The following is a 6,464-nucleotide window of genomic DNA, read 5'->3' as shown; positions in this document are numbered from 1 at the left end:
GCCCCACAATCGCTTCCGTGACTGGAGGCTCTGGTGAGTAACCCTCGAAGAAAAGAGCATGGGAGAAGAGGTGAGCCACATAAGAAGCGGAAGAGGAAGGAAGCATATCAGTATGAGTGCAATCTATACGGTTAATATTTCCCTTTTTATTCTATAATTGTTTATATTTTGTAAGTTTTTGCTTTCTCTATACAAGTTTACAAATACTGTTAATGTTTCCCATCAGCCCGTGCCAGGATTCGAACCGCCTCCGTTTCCTCGGTACTGCAATGCTAAAAACAATGATTTATTTTATAATTGTTTATATTTTGTCATTTTTGCTTTCTCTATACAAGTTTGTATTTACCGTTAATATTTCCCTTTTTTATTAAACAAAACACAACAAGAACACAACTCTTGTGGTGTAACAGAAACACGCTCATCCTTTGGGGTGGGAGATTCTAGGTGCAAATCCTGGCAAGAGTGTGGAACTTGTTGGTTAAACCAATACTTCATTTAAACCGTATTTCTATTCAGAGAAACAATGAATTTGACATTAGATTTTGATACAATGTATTAGACTTTATAATTGTTTATATTTTGTATTTTTTGCTCTCTCTATATACACGTTTGTATTTACTGTTACTATTTCCCTTTTTATGATTTATTTTATAATTGTTTATATTTTGTATTTTTTGCTCTCTCTATATACACGTTTGTATTTACTGTTACTATTTCCCTTTTTATGATTTATTTTATAATTGTTTATATTTTGTAATTTTTCCTTTCTTATCTATACAAGTTTGCATATACTGTTAATATTACTCTATACAAATTTGTATTTAATGTTAATATTTCCCTTTTTATTATTTATTTTATAATTGTTTACATTTTGTAAGTTTTTGCTTTCTCTATACAAGTTTATATATACTGTTAATGTTTCCCATCAGCCCGTGCCAGGATTCGAACCGCCTCCGTTTCCTCGGTACTGCAATGCTAAAAACAATGATTTATTTTATAATTGTTTATATTTTGTAATTTTTGCTTTCTCTATACAAGTTTGTATTTACCGTTAATATTTCCCTTTTTTATTAAACAAAACACAACAAGAACACAACTCTTGTGGTGTAACAGAAACACGCTCATCCTTTGGGGTGGGAGATTCTAGGTGCAAATCCTGGCAAGAGTGTGGAACTTGTTGGTTAAACCAATACTTCATTTAAACCGTATTTCTATTCAGAGAAACAATGAATTTGACATTAGATTTTGATACAATGTATTAGACTTTATAATTGTTTATATTTTGTATTTTTTGCTCTCTCTATATACACGTTTGTATTTACTGTTACTATTTCCCTTTTTATGATTTATTTTATAATTGTTTATATTTTGTATTTTTTGCTCTCTCTATATACACGTTTGTATTTACTGTTACTATTTCCCTTTTTATGATTTATTTTATAATTGTTTATATTTTGTAATTTTTCCTTTCTTATCTATACAAGTTTGCATATACTGTTAATATTACTCTATACAAATTTATATTTAATGTTAATATTTCCCTTTTTATTATTTATTTTATAATTGTTTACATTTTGTAAGTTTTTGCTTTCTCTATACAAGTTTATATATACTGTTAATGTTTCCCACCAGCCCGCGCCGGGATTCGAACTCCCTCCGATTCCTCGTCCTCTCCCCTCCTCCTCCCTCTTCCCCCCACCCCTTTTTTTCCTCTTTCCTTCCCCCGCGAGTCAGTCCATTATGCCCCATCCTGAAGAAATCTTTGCGGCGGTGGGACTGCAAAACATTCCTAACCAAGTCCTAACAGTTCCGAACACTTCCTAACCAAGTCCTAACAGTTCCTAACCAAATCCTAACACTTCCTAACGCTTTCCTAACGTGAGTTTCAAACACGGAAGTATTTTCTAACAGCGGGGCAAAGAGGGATAAAAGAGCCAATCATCTTTCGACTTCGTGGTTTGACTTGGAGGCGGGGCGGATGAAACAATGACGGCTCGTCTCATAGCGCTATGCCCCACAATCGCTTCCGTGACTGGAGGCTCTGGTGAGTAACCCTCGAAGAAAAGAGCAAGGGAGAAGAGGTGAGCCACAAAAGAAGCGGAAGAGGAAGGAAGCATATCAGTATGAGTGCAATCTATACGGTTAATATTTCCCTTTTTATTCTATAATTGTTTATATTTTGTAAGTTTTTGCTTTCTCTATACAAGTTTACAAATACTGTTAATGTTTCCCATCAGCCCGTGCCAGGATTCGAACCGCCTCCGTTTCCTCGGTACTGCAATGCTAAAAACAATGATTTATTTTATAATTGTTTATATTTTGTAATTTTTGCTTTCTCTATACAAGTTTGTATTTACCGTTAATATTTCCCTTTTTTATTAAACAAAACACAACAAGAACACAACTCTTGTGGTGTAACAGAAACACGCTCATCCTTTGGGGTGGGAGATTCTCGGTGCAAATCCTGGCAAGAGTGTGGAACTTGTTGGTTAAACCAATACTTCATTTAAACCGTATTTCTATTCAGAGAAACAATGAATTTGACATTAGATTTTGATACAATGTATTAGACTTTATAATTGTTTATATTTTGTATTTTTTGCTCTCTCTATATACACGTTTGTATTTACTGTTACTATTTCCCTTTTTATGATTTATTTTATAATTGTTTATATTTTGTATTTTTTGCTCTCTCTATATACACGTTTGTATTTACTGTTACTATTTCCCTTTTTATGATTTATTTTATAATTGTTTATATTTTGTAATTTTTCCTTTCTTATCTATACAAGTTTGCATATACTGTTAATATTACTCTATACAAATTTGTATTTAATGTTAATATTTCCCTTTTTATTATTTATTTTATAATTGTTTACATTTTGTAAGTTTTTGCTTTCTCTATACAAGTTTATATATACTGTTAATGTTTCCCATCAGCCCGTGCCAGGATTCGAACCGCCTCCGTTTCCTCGGTACTGCAATGCTAAAAACAATGATTTATTTTATAATTGTTTATATTTTGTAATTTTTGCTTTCTCTATACAAGTTTGTATTTACCGTTAATATTTCCCTTTTTTATTAAACAAAACACAACAAGAACACAACTCTTGTGGTGTAACAGAAACACGCTCATCCTTTGGGGTGGGAGATTCTAGGTGCAAATCCTGGCAAGAGTGTGGAACTTGTTGGTTAAACCAATACTTCATTTAAACCGTATTTCTATTCAGAGAAACAATGAATTTGACATTAGATTTTTATACAATGTATTAGACTTTATAATTGTTTATATTTTGTATTTTTTGCTCTCTCTATATACACGTTTGTATTTACTGTTACTATTTCCCTTTTTATGATTTATTTTATAATTGTTTATATTTTGTAATTTTTCCTTTATTATCTATACAAGTTTGCATATACTGTTAATATTACTCTATACAAATTTGTATTTACTGTTAATATTTCCCTTTTTATTATTTATTTTATAATTGTTTACATTTTGTAAGTTTTTGCTTTCTCTATACAAGTTTATATATACTGTTAATGTTTCCCACCAGCCCGCGCCGGGATTCGAACTACCTCCGATTCCTCGTCCTCTCCCCTCCTCCTCCCTCTTCCCCCCACCCCTTTTTTTCCTCTTTCCTTCCCCCGCGAGTCAGTCCATTATGCCCCATCCTGAAGAAATCTTTGCGGCGGTGGGACTGCAAAACATTCCTAACCAAGTCCTAACAGTTCCGAACACTTCCTAACCAAGTCCTAACAGTTCCTAACCAAATCCTAACACTTCCTAACGCTTTCCTAACGTGAGTTTCAAACACGGAAGTATTTTCGAACACCGGGGCAAAGAGGGATAAAAGAGCCAATCATCTTTCGACTTCGTGGTTTGACTTGGAGGCGGGGCGGATGAAACAATGACGGCTCGTCTCATAGCGCTATGCCCCACAATCGCTTCCGTGACTGGAGGCTCTGGTGAGTAACCCTCGAAGAAAAGAGCATGGGAGAAGAGGTGAGCCACATAAGAAGCGGAAGAGGAAGGAAGCATATCAGTATGAGTGCAATCTATACGGTTAATATTTCCCTTTTTATTCTATAATTGTTTATATTTTGTAAGTTTTTGCTTTCTCTATACAAGTTTACAAATACTGTTAATGTTTCCCATCAGCCCGTGCCAGGATTCGAACCGCCTCCGTTTCCTCGGTACTGCAATGCTAAAAACAATGATTTATTTTATAATTGTTTATATTTTGTCATTTTTGCTTTCTCTATACAAGTTTGTATTTACCGTTAATATTTCCCTTTTTTATTAAACAAAACACAACAAGAACACAACTCTTGTGGTGTAACAGAAACACGCTCATCCTTTGGGGTGGGAGATTCTAGGTGCAAATCCTGGCAAGAGTGTGGAACTTGTTGGTTAAACCAATACTTCATTTAAACCGTATTTCTATTCAGAGAAACAATGAATTTGACATTAGATTTTGATACAATGTATTAGACTTTATAATTGTTTATATTTTGTATTTTTTGCTCTCTCTATATACACGTTTGTATTCACTGTTACTATTTCCCTTTTTATGATTTATTTTATAATTGTTTATATTTTGTAATTTTTCCTTTATTATCTATACAAGTTTGCATATACTGTTAATATTACTCTATACAAATTTGTATTTACTGTTAATATTTCCCTTTTTATTATTTATTTTATAATTGTTTACATTTTGTAAGTTTTTGCTTTCTCTATACAAGTTTATATATACTGTTAATGTTTCCCACCAGCCCGCGCCGGGATTCGAACTCCCTCCGATTCCTCGTCCTCTCCCCTCCTCCTCCCTTTCCCCCCAACCCTTTTTTTCCTCTTTCCTTCCCCCGCGAGTCAGTCCATTATGCCCCATCCTTCCTGAAGAAATCTTTGCGGCGGTGGGACTGCAAAACATTCCTAACCAAGTCCTAACAGTTCCGAACACTTCCTAACCAAGTCCTAACAGTTCCTAACCAAATCCTAACACTTCCTAACGCTTTCCTAACGTGAGTTTCAAACACGGAAGTATTTTCTAACAGCGGGGCAAAGAGGGATAAAAGAGCCAATCATCTTTCGACTTCGTGGTTTGACTTGGAGGCGGGGCGGATGAAACAATGACGGCTCGTCTCATAGCGCTATGCCCCACAATCGCTTCCGTGACTGGAGGCTCTGGTGAGTAACCCTCGAAGAAAAGAGCAAGGGAGAAGAGGTTAGCCACATAAGAAGCGGAAGAGGAAGGAAGCATATCAGTATGAGTGCAATCTATACGGTTAATATTTCCCTTTTTATTCTATAATTGTTTATATTTTGTAAGTTTTTGCTTTCTCTATACAAGTTTACAAATACTGTTAATGTTTCCCATCAGCCCGTGCCAGGATTCGAACCGCCTCCGTTTCCTCGGTACTGCAATGCTAAAAACAATGATTTATTTTATAATTGTTTATATTTTGTAATTTTTGCTTTCTCTATACAAGTTTGTATTTACCGTTAATATTTCCCTTTTTTATTAAACAAAACACAACAAGAACACAACTCTTGTGGTGTAACAGAAACACGCTCATCCTTTGGGGTGGGAGATTCTAGGTGCAAATCCTGGCAAGAGTGTGGAACTTGTTGGTTAAACCAATACTTCATTTAAACCGTATTTCTATTCAGAGAAACAATGAATTTGACATTAGATTTTGATACAATGTATTAGACTTTATAATTGTTTATATTTTGTATTTTTTGCTCTCTCTATATACACGTTTGTATTTACTGTTACTATTTCCCTTTTTATGATTTATTTTATAATTGTTTATATTTTGTATTTTTTGCTCTCTCTATATACACGTTTGTATTTACTGTTACTATTTCCCTTTTTATGATTTATTTTATAATTGTTTATATTTTGTAATTTTTCCTTTCTTATCTATACAAGTTTGCAGATACTGTTAATATTACTCTATACAAATTTGTATTTAATGTTAATATTTCCCTTTTTATTATTTATTTTATAATTGTTTACATTTTGTAAGTTTTTGCTTTCTCTATACAAGTTTATATATACTGTTAATGTTTCCCACCAGCCCGCGCCGGGATTCGAACTCCCTCCGATTCCTCGTCCTCTCCCCTCCTCCTCCCTCTTCCCCCCACCCCTTTTTTTCCTCTTTCCTTCCCCCGCGAGTCAGTCCATTATGCCCCATCCTGAAGAAATCTTTGCGGCGGTGGGACTGCAAAACATTCCTAACCAAGTCCTAACAGTTCCGAACACTTCCTAACCAAGTCCTAACAGTTCCTAACCAAATCCTAACACTTCCTAACGCTTTCCTAACGTGAGTTTCAAACACGGAAGTATTTTCGAACAGCGGGGCAAAGAGGGATAAAAGAGCCAATCATCTTTCGACTTCGTGGTTTGACTTGGAGGCGGGGCGGATGAAACAATGACGGCTCGTCTCATAGC

Source organism: Idiotropiscis lumnitzeri, chromosome 1, assembly GCF_059441095.1.
Source record: "Idiotropiscis lumnitzeri isolate Australia: NSW breed Sydney's pygmy pipehorse chromosome 1, RoL_Ilum_1.0, whole genome shotgun sequence".
Lineage (NCBI taxonomy): Eukaryota > Metazoa > Chordata > Actinopteri > Syngnathiformes > Syngnathidae > Idiotropiscis > Idiotropiscis lumnitzeri.
Note: the sequence above shows the minus strand (reverse complement) of the source record.